At 39.4% G+C, this 14,674-nt stretch overlaps 1 protein-coding gene across 2 annotated transcripts in view; it reads left to right on the forward strand.

Moving 5' to 3' along the window:
* RMI1 (RecQ mediated genome instability 1) overlaps positions 1–14,674 on the forward strand; it is a 288,866-nt gene that overhangs the window by 122,419 nt on the left and 151,773 nt on the right. For both annotated transcript variants that reach the window (XR_009519915.1, XR_009519916.1), the window contains exon 4: positions 13,961–14,180. The gene's annotated coding sequence lies outside the window, so the exon portion shown is untranslated. The remainder of the gene's footprint in view (positions 1–13,960; positions 14,181–14,674) is intronic.

Here is a 14,674-nt window from a genome sequence, read left to right on the forward strand (position 1 = left end):
CCTCTACTTCCCATTGCTTTAAGTTCACACCATGGAAGTTAACCCCTCTGCACATCCAGATTGTATCATTTGGCCCCTTTGAAAGCTACCAGAGATGCCAGATCCCACACTCTACAGTGTGGTGTTTCATCTAAGTCCTGAAGTGAAGGGAGGAGCTGGGAACTCTGGCGTACCTGTGTAGCCGTGGTCATAGGGGAGAGTCTGACATTCCCAGGGCAAGTGACCAGTTAGCTCCAAGAAGTAGAACTGGCCAGTGGTGGTAGCCAAGGTGAAGAGGCAGCCAAGAGATGAAGAAGTACATAAAAGTTGTGCCTGATATATTGAAGAAAAGAAGGCTATGTATTAATATGTTATTTAGATAAAGATTTAGAAGTTCACAAATCTTGAAAAACTCATAGAGGAAAAATGTAAGTGAAATCTCCTGTAATTTAGGGTGTAAAATCTTTTCAAGTATGACATCAGTGGCAGAAAGCCATAAAGGAAATGATGGATAGATTTAAAACTTCTTTTTAATAACAACAAACACCACCTACCCAAAACATTTATTTTATTTTATTAATTTAATTTAATTTATTTATTTTTTGGCTGCACATCACGTCAAGCGGGATCTTAGTTCCCTGACCAGGGATCAAACCCATGCCCCCTGCAGTGGAAGCATGGAGTCCTAACCACTGGACCCAGGGAATTCCCCTACCCAAAACATTTAAAATTAGATTTTGAAAAAAATAAAACAAAACTGGGTGGTAACAATATATAACACATAATAAGTATCCTTAAAATATAAATAACTCTTACAAATAAATAAGAATAAATTCTCAATAAGAAAATGGGAAAAAGTTATAATTATTCAATTTACAAGATAAAATATTACCAAAAGATAATTAAGAAATGAATAGTTAACATTCTAATAAATAAGTAAATATTTAAATGAAATACCATTTTATTTTCCCTTATTGGTCAGTAATAAAACAAGCACCAATACCTAGTGCTGGGGAGAGGGCTGGGTAAATGTTCACTCATTGGTGGTAGAATTGTAAGGGTACAATCTTTCTGAAGAGCAACTTGGCAATACATGTTAAAAACATTAAAATACATGTACCCTTATAGTTAGAAATGTGATTCAAGGAATTTATCCTAGATTAGGACACAAAATATATGTATGTCTGTTTTTTTCAGATTTTATCATATTGTCAACAACACAAAACATAAAAATCCAACAGTAGTGCACTGGTTATGTTAATGAAGATATAGCCAAATATTGGAATACTATAGTCATTAAAAAGGCACTTTTATATTTATAGACATACAAATATATTCATAGTATATTGTTAATTGAAAAAACCGATTATGATATAGCCCTTTTTTTCCCTAAATACTTACATTTATTTGGTGTACATGAAAGAAAAACAAGAAAAAAGCATAAAGAAAGGTAAATTTTATTTGCAAAATTTTTGCAAAGGAGTTTAGACTTTAGAAGAATTGGCCTGTGGAATAAAAAAGTAGGACAGATATTTGAAGAAAATCCCCACAATGTTACCAAGGTTGCAGTTAGTCTAATCATGGTAGGAAGATAGTTTTCTCACACAATTATCATATCTACATGAAATATCATATATTTGTAGATGTCAGCATTGCAAAAGGCAGGAATAAAGCTATTTTTGTTAGAAATCAGTAGTGATGAGATTCAGGACACACTATCCCCAAATATGGCACTTTAGCATAGTGAATATTTTAAGCTGAAGGAGTTTGAGAAAATAACAGAAGCAGGAAGGTCACTCTGACCTTTCCTCCCTGCCCTTCTCTTCTTAGACAGGTCACAAAACCCTCCTGAGAGAGGTGTCTTCCCTAACGCAGAGGAAAGGAGCATCCTTATCTTAAAAGACAAAGGGATGCTGAGAAGACTCCTAACCAACAGGCCTTGCTATATTTCCCCTAGCTTACGACACTTACCTCATACTCTCTAACCTACCATGTTCTTCCACGACTGTCCACTTTTCATCAAACCTAGCTTGAAAATACTCAGGTCTAACTGTTTCTTTGGTCTTCATTTCCTTATGAAGGCTCCTGTGTCACGTAAAACTTATATTAAATACATTTGTATGCTTTTCTCCTGTTAATCTGTCTTTGTCAGTTTAATTTTCTGACCTAGCCAGGGACCCAAAGGAGGTTGAGGAAAACTTTTTTCTTCCCTACAGTAGCATACAGGAAAGGGATAAAAGTTTCACCTATTGTGGGGTCTATTGCTAGATAGTGATTCTGTATTTTTATTTGTTTCAGAGGTCAAAGTGCTTGCCCCCCCAGCCCAATCTCATAATAGCAGTAGGCAAAATGCTACTTTGGTTTCTCACACAGAAAAATGTGTGGTAGAATACACATCACAAGGTTAAATACAATTACCTCTGAGAGATCAGGTTACAGATAGTTTTAATTTACATTTTTGTCTTTTGTGCTTGCCTGTATTTTCTATTTTTTCTGTCATAATATTACAGCTTGTGCAAAAACATTCTTATTATAAAGGCAATACATTCTCTGTTAAAAATATATATTCTCTATTAAAAAATATGTTAACAGAGAATATACCTGTAAATATATATATAAAACACTGAAAAGAACATTGAAACTGTCTATAAACTAACCACCAGAAGTATCATTTTGGTGTATTTGCTATGTCTGGTATATTTTCTTTCAGTAATTTCTTCCCTTGTTTATTTGAGTCTATAATTTGGCTTATTTTCTCTTAGCAAATACAGTATATGTATATTCCATTGTTATTACATTTTTTCATAAACTTTTGATGGCATCATGAAATTCTATATACCACATTTATTACCTACTATTGGACATTTGGATTATTTCCAATTTAGGGCTATTAAATTATTTTAGTTCATAATGAACATCTTCGTTACATAAATCTTTGTGCTAGGTTCAGATTATTTCCTTAGCTCCTTGGGAATAGAATTACCATATAAAAGGTGGGAATGTTAAGACTATACATGTTGCAGATTGGTTTCTAGCAAACAGGACACTGAGGACTGGAACTAACTATTACTAACTACTGGAACTACTGGAACTAACTACTGGAACTAACTAACTATCCCTCATACAGTTTACTGTCTACATTCACATGACTTTACTATTCCACTGTCCTCATTAACATTTTACTGTTCAAAGAGACTCTAGCCCAGACAGATAAATTGATTGTTCATTACCGGAACTTCCTGAAAGACCCACCAACGCTTCAACGGAAAGCACCTTAAAATTCTTTGAAACTTTTCTTCAAAATGCTCACCTTGCTGTTACCACCAATGCTGGACTGTTGTATCATTATTCTCACTCAATCCTAATCAAGCCCCTCCTTAAACTTTAAACTTCTAATATTTGGTAACTTCCAACCTTGCCGTCCTGTACCCTAGACAAAAAGTAGTGCGGAGCTGATGTTCTCCCTTACCTCAGCAGGCAATTAACTCAGTTTTGTCTTAACACTTTATGCTGGTGACAGTCTATACATTTTCCAGAGTATAAAACCCAGAGTGGGAAATCAGGTTTGCAGCAACATAACCAAAGCAATGGTACAATCAGATGTTCACCTAATCAAGCAGCCAGCTCCATCCATGGGAACCTAATCAGGTTAGGTTACACCTAATTTTACTAAGTGTAAAGGAGGATTAATGGTAAGAACACTGTGTATCCTTTTTACCAGGAAACTTCTGGTTTATGCCTATCGTCCTGATAAAATTATTAATAGCACCCCTTTCACTCTTAGAAGTGTCCTGTCTTAGGGTATGCATTCCAAGGAGTTCTTTATGTCAAGCAGGAACTATTCATCAGACTTCATTCTGACTCTATGCTAGTCCTCCATAATATCACCAATAATATTTTATTGCCAATAAATATAGCTCTCAGTTTTTAATTGCCTATAAGGCCAGGCCCTGGGCTATGGGCTTCATGTGCATTTTTGAGCTCATGTAATTCTCACGATCGTCCTCTGAGTTAAAAGTATTATTATCACTATTTTATAGACCTATGCAGGATAAAAATCCCCAGGCACAACACCCAGGACTCCGTACTTTTGATAGCTCCAGGGCAATTCCAACGCATCTGTCCATGTTACATATAGCCCTACAGAATCGTGGAAAAAGGAAAATTATTTTAAAATATTCAAACCCAAATCGCTTTGATTTGGATCTCTTCTGGTGGAGCAAGGTCTTCATATGCCCTTGGGAGGAAAGAATTCAAAAATTGGATCTTAATGGAGCTGGGTTTATGGAGAGAGGAGAGAGTGGGTACAACGAATGAAATGTTTGTGTAGATAGTAATGAAGTATTTACCTATAGGCCCATGCTGTTGTATGTGCTCTTCCACAATTTACTTGGTACTTGAAAGGAAAAATGTTGCCATGGCAACATTGTTACAAACAAGGCGGAATTGCATGCAGATGAATCACGACTTCATATGCAAGACAAAGAAGCAAATGTTATCCTATTAGAGCTGGCTCTATAAATTACAGCAAACATTTTAATGAGACTTTCTCAAAGAAAATGAGGGATGTGCACAGGAGGGTAGAAGCTGTGAATTATATTTATTTCCGTATTATTATTGCATCAGGGCACAGATCTGTTGCCTCAGCCTAACATGTTGGTGTCCCAGCCTTTCCAACAAGACATGGGTTGAGATGGTCTCTTTCAAACGTGTAGTCGAGGAGTACACACACACACACACACACACACATACATGAGAGAAACATGACAAGAAAATGTCTTCTTACCTGAAAGAGTCAGGTAAATAAATCATTCCCTTCAGGGTGTGAGGTAGAGCGACCATACACGTGGTTCCAGGGCACTATGGTGAGCTTTTCTGCAGGGCAGGAAGCTTGAGGGGGATCCTGCTTGAGGGAGTAAATTTGAGTGTCTTTGTGATTCTTTGGGAATCTTTGAGATGCCGTGTGCAGGTCCTACAATCATGTACTGATGTACTCTAAATTAACTGGTGTAGGATATGATGATATGTCATCTGTTGCTTCGAGTAGGCCATGTCCTACGACTGGGGAATTATAGTGTTGTGGGCATTTTATTTCATTTTGGATACAAAACTGTGGGTACTGATACGCTGCTCTTGGCCATGAGTCTTATCTCAGTGATTCTCAAACTTAAGCCTGCATCAGAATTGCCTGGAGGACTTGTTAAAACTCAGATTACTTTCCACTCCTGGGTATATATCTGAAAAATCAAAAACACTAATTCAAAAATACACATGCACCCCAGTGTTCATAGTAGCACTATATATAATTGCCAAGATGTGGAAGGAACCTAAGTGTCCATCAACAGATGAATGGATAAAGAAGACGTGGTGGGCTTCCCTGGTGGCGCAGTGGTTGAGAGTCCGCCTGCCGATGCAGGGGACGCAGGTTCGTGCTCCGGTCCGGGAAGATCCCACATGCCGCGGAGTGGCTGGGCCCATGAGCCATGGCCGCTGAACCTGCACGTCCGGAGCCTGTGCTCCGCAACGAGAGAGGCCACAACAGTGAGAGGTCTGCATACCACAAAAAAAAAAAAAAAAGAAGATGACGTGGTATACATACACACACACACACACACACACACACACACACACACACACACACTGGAATATTACTCAGCTGTGAAAAAGAATGAAATTTTGCCATTTGCCACAACATAGATGAACCTGGAGTGTATTATGCTTAGTGAAATAAGTCAAATAGAGAAAGACAAATACTGTATGATATCACTTATATGTGGAATCTAAAAAATACAACAAACTAGTGAATATAACAAAAAAGAAACAGACAGATACAGAGAACAAAGGGAGGGGCAAGATAGAGGTAGGGGGATTAAGAGGTACAAACAATTAGGTATAAAATAAGCTACAAGGATATATTGTACAACACAGGGAATATAGCCAATATTTTGTAATAACTATAAATGGAATATAACCTTTAAAAATTGTGAATCACTATATTGTACACCTGTAACTTATATAATATTGTACATCAACTATACTTCAATTTAAAAAAACCCTCAGATTGCTGAGCTCCCTCCTAGAATTTTTGAATTTGCATTTCTAATAAGCTACCATGTGACACTGATGCTCTTGGTGTGGGGACAACACTTTGAGAAACACTGCTTTATCCGAAATTCACCTGCTAGAGAGTATGGGATCATTCGTCTTATGGTTTCTTTTTCCCTTCCCACTAAGGGCTGGGCAGTAATCTGGGGGGTCTCCAGTGGATAAGAAGGTTGAAGCTGAGACTTCTTTGTTTGAGATAGGTTTGGTAAATAAGAGATTAAGAAAAGGACTTTCTTTAATCAGTTCCTAGGCAGTGCAAGAGGGACTATTTTCTGGATTTTTCTGTAATTGAGGAATATTGAGAATAGAGGTGTGAGGATGTGCTACTCAGCATAGTTCTCCACTGGCAACATTGGCATCAGAGGGCAGCTTCTTAGAAATGCAAAATTTTAGACTCTACTCAGGCCTGCTGAATCAGTTAGCATTTAACAAGTTCCCCAGGTGATTGATATGCACATTAAAGTCTGAGAAGCACAACTCAGGCCAAGATACCTGAGTTTTACCTCAAGTTCTGCTCTACCCAGCTCTATGACCCTTACTGGCCTTCTGAGGGTGGGCTGGGAGTGGATTAGTGACCTGCAAGTTTCCTGCCAGCTCTGGGTACTTTAATTGTGAGTCAAAGCCTGGCAGGTCTGGACTTGCTCTGCCATTTCAGGAGGCTTCTGAGAGGTGTGAGCCCCAGGCCTCTGAGGTCCTGATGTTCCTTCCCTGTCCTCCCCTGTGGGCTGGTGTGAACCCCATGTGCTGAGGACGTGACCTCATTCCATGTTCCTGAACTTCTGGGAATGAGCCCAGTGCATAATCTCCTATGAATTAAACTATGAGCAGTCTGGGGAAAGTGCCTCCAGTCTGATAGCAGTGTCTGATAAGAAAGCCCTTGTCCTGAGTAGCCTTTAGGAAAACAGCTGGGTCAGGCTCTGCGCCTTGGCTCTCGGTAAGTTACACATGATCACAATATGTACTTACCTTTCTTTCACACAGAAAATATCCCCCAAAACTAATAAGACGCTGTCTTTAGGGAATTCGAAGTTTCCTACCATATCAAAGAGTTAAAATAAAACCACATGCATTTTCAGATATGAAACATGAGTTAATTAATGTGAAATGGTGAGGAAAGATGTCTGGTGACCCAAATTAATATACAGGATTTCGTATGGGAATGTTTAATCTGCTTGATAGGATAAACTGTTCGTAAAGACTTCAGACATGCCGGTTTTCACATAAAGCATATTTTCTCAAGGCCAGCTCTGTGATGGTGCAACTTACTCTAGTTCAGTGTTCACAAGGATTGCATTTTATATCCCTTTCATAGTCTATCATCCTGGCTTTTTACTAATTTAAGTCCACTTTCTCTCAAATCTGCCCTCAATGAATTAAGCATTTTTTGGCCGTGAGATATTCATGCTTGCTGTTGGAGGAGTTTATCTGATTGTTAGACAAGGTTTCTTCTGGTTGTTTTGTTGAGAGGAACTTTTGATCCTTTTTTTTTTTTTGTATTGGCCCCAAACTCTTATTTCCCTCCTTAAGCAGGCTCTTTCCTGTTCTTTTGTCCTCTGCCAGTTGGTTTCTACAGTCAAAGGATCTTTGCTTGCAGTTTCTTGATTGGCATCCTTTGCCAGGCAGGTATAAAGTCTGTTGGAGCAGTTTGGCGGGAGAAATACTGGCCTGGAATGGAGGCAGAGCCCTGGTGTTTTTAGGGAAGGAAATGCTGCAGACAATGGAGCTGGGTTTTCTATGGACTGGCTCGGGGTCAGAGGTGAAGGGAAAACATATCCTTGATGGAAAGCCTTATACCTTGCGGCCTCAGTGGTTTGTCTACAAAGCTCTCTGTTGGGATGGGAGTAGGAATTATGAGAAGGGAGAGTCAGCTCTGCAGCCAGGCCCCTTACCACATTGTTTTGATTCTGTTAGGGGAACAGCTACTTCTGTTAAAACAGGTCAGATTCTAAAAGTAATTTTGTGTGTTGGAAGGGAGATTTTTTTGTTGTTGCTTTCTCTTTTTATGTCAGCACTGTGTATATATGTTTCTTTGAAAGGCAACTAGGGTAGTCTTGCATAAAAGCTTGGAGGGAGTGCAAAATTTATTGTGGCTTTGTTTGGAATAGCAGGATCCTGGAAACAACCCGAATACACACCACTATGGAATTACTTAGATAAATTGTAGCATGTCCATACCAAGAAATATACAGCCTTAAAAAGTACTGAATAAACAAAAGACAAGACATATCTCTATATACAGCTATGACAATCTCCAAAATACACAGTTAAGGGTAAAAAAGTAAGAAACATGAGGTGGTAGGAATAGAGTAAGCATTCGGGGAGATGGGGCATGTATATGGGTATACACACATGTATAGGTATAGAAATCTCTGGAAGGATGCAAAAGAAACTGGTAGTGCTAGCTGCCTCTGGGAGAAATAAGCTTGAGAGATTGACTATTTCTGCTAAATATCTTTTTGTTCTCTTTGGAATGTTTTACTCTGTGTATTACAGATTTAAATAAACCACCAACCAACCAAAATCAGAGATAAAGATATACTCAACCACCAGAGGAAGAGCAATGTGCAGCTTTGCTGCGGGGCGCACCTGGGGGCTTCCAAGAGGAGGTGCACCTTGTCTGGCCTGACTGTATACTGGCAAAGGGGCTGCGCCCACAATGCTCCCACCCTGAACACCTTGCACCTTGCTCCCCAGGCTAGGCGGCCCCACGAGGACCAGAGCTCCACCTCTGAAGTCCTCTCTCATGGCCACGTCCCTGCAGGTTGCTGACTGAGGTCTGGGGGGGACCAAAGCCCCGCAGAGGCCAGCTCTGCCAAATGTCCTCTTCTGTCCCACTCAACGGTGGCCCTCAAGCCATTCATTTTCAGTTTATGAAAACACTGGGGTGGGTTTAGCTTTTCCTCTGGGAAACAAAAAACCACACAAAGGGATCCTCTTACAAAATAGTGGGCATTTGAAACCGGTGCTGCAGCTGCAGGGACTGTTTCAGTCTCAAGCATTTTGTTTTCTGAAAGCCCTTTAAAAAGGTGCTGAAGAGGGAACCCTGAGAGCTTTTGGAAATGGAGGACTTTGAAAGCCTGTATTTATCTGCCCTTTGCTCAAAATCAGTTCCTCTGGGCAGAGCTTCCCAATCTTTTTACGTCATGGCACACAAAAAAAATGACATTATTTGAAGAGCATTAGGGGTAAAACCAGAGGGAATTTGAGAGCATTTCTATCAGGCTTATTAAAAAATTAGCTTTTTTATGTTATAGAATTATGATAAAAGTATGTTTATGGTATTAGAGAATATATTGTATTTTTTTAAAACTTCCAAATAAAACCTTGTTCAAATTTTTAAATGAGAAAATTGAGCTTATTTCCATGAATGTAACTTCTTTTATTATGGAAAAATGTCAAACGTACAAATAAATAGAGAATAGTATAATGACCAACTCCTCTCCATCACATATCTAGGACCTAGATTAAGCAGTCATCAACACTTTCAGATTTCATCTATTCCATCCTTCCTTTTTTGCCAGAATCTTTAAAAGCACATTCCAGGCATCATTTTATTTCATCTGAAATTACTTCAGTATAAATCTCTAACAGATAGGACTTAAAAGAACAACCATGATACCATTATGACCTTAAATAAGTTAAAATAATTTCCCAGCATTATCTAATACCCAGTCCATGCTTGATTTTCTTCATTTGTCTCAAAAATGTCTTTTTACCTTTGGTGTGAGTCAAGATTAAAACAAAATTTGTGATTGATTAATATGTCTTTTAAGCCTCCTTGCATCTATACATGGATATCGCTTTTCTTCTGTATACTAAATTTTATTTATTCTTAAATTATACCCTGTGTATTTTTTAAAATTGCTTTATTGAGGTATAATTCACATACTGTGGTAGGCTGAAAAATTACCCCTTTTACCCCCTGCCAAGACATTAGGTTCTAATCCCTGGAACCTGTAAGTGTTATTTTATATGGAAACAGAGTTTTTACAAATGTAATAAAGTTAAGGATCTAGAAATGGGGAGATTATCCCGGATTATCAGGGTAGGCTGTAAACGCAGTCACATGTACCTTTATAAGAGGGAGATTTGACACACTGTAGGCCACGAGAAGACGGAGCAGAGAGAGATTTGAAGATGTTGGCCAATTGGAGTGAAGCTGGAGGAGGCAAGGGATGGATTAACTCTTCTTGGATCCTCTGGGGGAGGGAACACTGCACTGCCAACGCCTTGATTTCAGCCCATGATACTGACTTTGGATTTCTGGCCTCCAGAGCTGTGAGAGTACACATTTTTGTTGTTTTAAGCCACGAAGTGTGTGGATTTGTTATGACAGCCGCAGGAAAACGAGTACACATACCATACAAACCACGCATTTAAAGTGTACAATTCAGTTGTTTCTAGTATATTCACTGGGTTGTGCAACCATCAACACAATCAATTCTAGAACATTTTATCACCCCCACAAAGAAACCCCATGCCCACCAGCAGTCACCCTTGTCCCCTCCACCCCTCAGCCTTAGGTGACTACTAACCTACCTTCTGTCTCTATAGATTTGCCTATTCTCGACACTTCATATAAATGGAATCACACAGTATGTGGTCTTTTGTGTCTGACTTCTTTCACTTAGCTTAACCTTTTTAAGACTCTTCCATGTTGTAGCATGTATCAGTACTTCATTCCTTTTTATTGCTGAAGAAGAACATAACTTTGTAATATCAAGTTATAAGCTTAAAATATCTGTGAGAAAACCCTGATCAACACTTTTTTTTTTTTTTTTTTTGGCTGCACTGCGCGGCTTGTGGGATCTTAGTTCCCCAACCAGAGATTGAACCCAGCCCTGGCAGTGAGAGTCCTAATCACTGGATTGCTAGGGAATTCCCAACACTTTAAAAAAAAATGGCTATCTTTTCAAAATATTGGTAGTCACCATTAAAGCTTTGTACAAGCTAGTGATTAAAAATGCTTAATCTATTTTTAAAGCCATTCTAAAATTTATAATGGTTGAAACTCTGTTTAAAGAATATAACATCTCATTTTTGCTCTTTTTGACAAATGCGATGTTGGAAATTCTTGTGATTATGTGAGTGAGTTTCAAGTCCAATAGAAGTTTATCATAGCAAGTGTTTCAAGATAACGATGAAGCTCTGTTAGTGCTTGGACACAACTAAGAGGGCATGGTAGCCACAAGTGGGAAGAAGGACAAGATAGATGTGAAGACAAAGAGTGGGGCCATGCCTAACGCTGGTGTGCCAGCACCTCAGCTCAGCCTTCCTTGACCTACTGAATGTTTGCCCTGCTCCTTCCCTAGCAGTGGCAATAGCCCTTGATCACGGCAGAGGTGTGCCTCAGTGGGACGCTGAAACAGACAGCTGGATGGTAGGGCGTCTTCTTGGTCTCTCCCATCCTATTGTGGTGGAACAAGGACTCTGAGTGTCTCTTGTGTCCCTCATAGTTCCCACCCCAACAAAGCCCACTCCCCTGGGGCTGTCCTTTGAGGACCCCTAGACCAGACTGTTCCAAGTCAGAGAGGTCCAGCAGCTCATGGTCCTCCATTCATGGCTCACTCTTGGGCACACCCATTGTAAAGCTCTGCACTAGGATGGCCATGAACATTTGCGGCCAGTATGTGATGGGAAACAGCAGGAGGGTACATAGAGTCACGCTTGGTCTTATAGTCGTGTCAAATTTCTATGGACCAGAGATTGTGCTACGGGCCTCTCATCTCTCTTCCTTCTGAACTTTAGTGTCTATTGTGCTTATCTTATCCTTACGTTGGCATTGTAGGTTGGGAGTTTGGGAAGCAGACAACTTGTCATATTAGATAACAGATCTTCTGATCCAGAGGAACTGTATCCAAGGAGCTGTACCTGAGGAAGCCCATCTTAGGCAAAACTAATCTATGACAAGAAAAATCAGAGCAGAGGATGCCTCTGAGCATGGGGTAAGACTATGCTTCCCATGAGTGGGAAGTGGGCACAAGAACTTTCTGGGGTAAGGGAGATGTTCTGTATCCTAATGGTGATGATTGCATAGGTGTATACCTTTAGTAAAGCTCATTAAATTATAAACTTAAGTACGCGCATGCATTTTGCTCTGTATACATTTTGCCTTAATTAAATTGCCAATGTAGAAAAGCTATATGGATTAGTGCTTCCTGGACCTCATCACTTAGGTCTTAGTTCAAATGTCACCTCCTCAGAGAGACCTGCCCTGACCAGCTGTGGTTGCCCTTGTTCTCAGTCTCTATCACATAACTTTTATTTTCCTCATAGTGCTTATCTATACCCCAAAGCACATTTTAAAAATGAAGTAATCAATTAATTAATTGCTCAGTTGTTCCTTTGCCTCCCACTACAGTGTAAGCTCTATGAAACAGGGACTATATCTATTTTGCTCACTGCTTTTTCCCCAGTGCCTGACATGTCAGATTTGCCCAATAAAAATGTGTTGTTATTGAGTAAATAATGGATGCAAGGGCAGAAAAATTAAACTGACTAATATAGAGTAAGTTCCTTCTGTTTGTAGAACAGGGATGAGTAGTATACAAGGGAGCTTACCATCATCAAAGGAACCAGTCATCCAGTTTTTTCATTCCTTTGATAAAAATTTGCTAGGTGCCTTCTGTGTGCCAAATGCTGGACTGAAGCCTTGCATAAGAAGATAAATACAGACAGATTATTAGTGGGATTAAGACAAGCGTTTAATGGGAAGGGACAGACATGCTGGCTACTGGAAAGGGGGGAGGCTCCTTGAATCCCTACAGGTTTTGTAAAATCTAACTTTAGGTCCATTTTATAGATGAGTAAAATGAGTTTTTCTTTCAAGAGTAGTAACCACCTGTTAAAGAATGAGACAACCAAAATCAGAGCCCCAGGAGACTAGTTTGGACCTACCCAACAGGAGGTGAAGAGGGTCTGTGCCGTGGGAAGGAAGAAGAAATGATGGATGAAAGATACTCCCCCCACAATAGTAGCTTTTATTGTATATTCCCTGCAAGGAAAGTCAGGCCTTAGCCATTACATTTTATTTTTTTAAAGAAACATTCTTTTATAATTGCTTTGTAAGATTTATAGGATTGCCATGCAATTTGTGCTTGTGGAAGAATTTTAGGCAGATATTTTCCAAGGTTACTCATTGATTGATTAATTGCTTCCCAAAGAGTATATTGAATAGAACTTTATCTAGAAAATGCCTTCCTTAGCCCTTACAGTCACCCTCTCCCAGAAACCAGAACTCACCACATTCACACTCACTAGCCCTCTCCCCCAGCACTTCCTGATCAGTGAGAGTTCACACATTTCCTTCCCAGCAGAACTTTGGGACTTAAATAGACACTAGTCAGCTTGGGCGGCATTATGAGCAGCCCTTTAAGGAAGTAAGCAAACAGCTGGTCTCGGACTCCATGAAGGAAGAGTAAGAGAAAGCAAATTTAAATTTCAACAGGAACAACAAAAGCTGGACATAAATGACAGCTGTCTAATTCTGGAAGATTTCCTTAATTGGGCCTAAAAGGAGCATTGGACTAGGCAGCTATGTGTGGAATGATTTCGGTGTATTTCTGCCTAGAAGCAAAGAAGAGATTTATGACTTCTTTATTTATTTTTTAAGTTTATATGTTTTTGGATTATGAAAGTAATTTGCTCATTGTTTCAATTCAGAAAATATAGAACAACACATAGAAGATAAATATTTCTCCTAATCCTGCTACCCAGTCATAGCCACTATTAAAAGTTTGATGTATTTCCTTGCAGTTGTTTTCATATATATGAAAAATATATTTTTTTCATAAATACAATATGCATAATTTTGCATCTTGATTTCTCTCATTTAACACCTTCCCAAAGCCCTTTTTTTTTTTTTTTTTTTTTGCAGTACGCGGGCCTCTCACTGTTGTGGCCTCTCCCGTTGCAGAGCACAGGCTCCAGACGCGCAGGTTTAGCGGCCATGGCTCATGGGCCCAGCCGCTCCGCGGCATGTGGAATCTTCCCGGACCGGGGCACGAACCCGTGTCCCCTGCATCGGCAGGCGGACTCTCAACCACTGCGCCACCAGGGAAGCCCCCAAAGCCCATTTTTAATGGCTATAATCTCTTGTAAGTATGTATCATAATTACTATTACCATTTCCTTATTTGTGTCAATTTAGGTTGTTTACAGTTTCTCAACATTACAAATAAGAGCTGAGATCAAAAGCTTTACGTATAAATTTTTCTCTATATTTCTGATTACTGCCTTGGAATAGATCCTTCCAGAGGAGCTCTTCTTATAGTGTGACAACCTAACCACCTCCATCAGAATAAGATATAAATGTCAGGAGTCCCATCCTGGACCTGCAGAATCTGAATATTTGAGATCAGGGCCCAGGAATCCACTTTTTAAATAAAGTTCCAGAGATTTTTAGGCATACTAAAGATTGAAACCCATAGCTCTAAGAGGAATTACTGAATAGAAGGCCATGCATATTTAAGGTTTAGGTTCTTAACACAAGGTGTCAAATTGCTTTCTGAAAGCCTTGTACACTTTATACCACCAGCAGCATATGAGGGCACTCAACTCACCAAACTCTTGAAAAACAGCTTTGTTAATTT

The sequence above is a fragment of the Delphinus delphis genome, chromosome 6 (genome assembly GCF_949987515.2).
Source record: "Delphinus delphis chromosome 6, mDelDel1.2, whole genome shotgun sequence".
Taxonomy (NCBI): domain Eukaryota; kingdom Metazoa; phylum Chordata; class Mammalia; order Artiodactyla; family Delphinidae; genus Delphinus; species Delphinus delphis.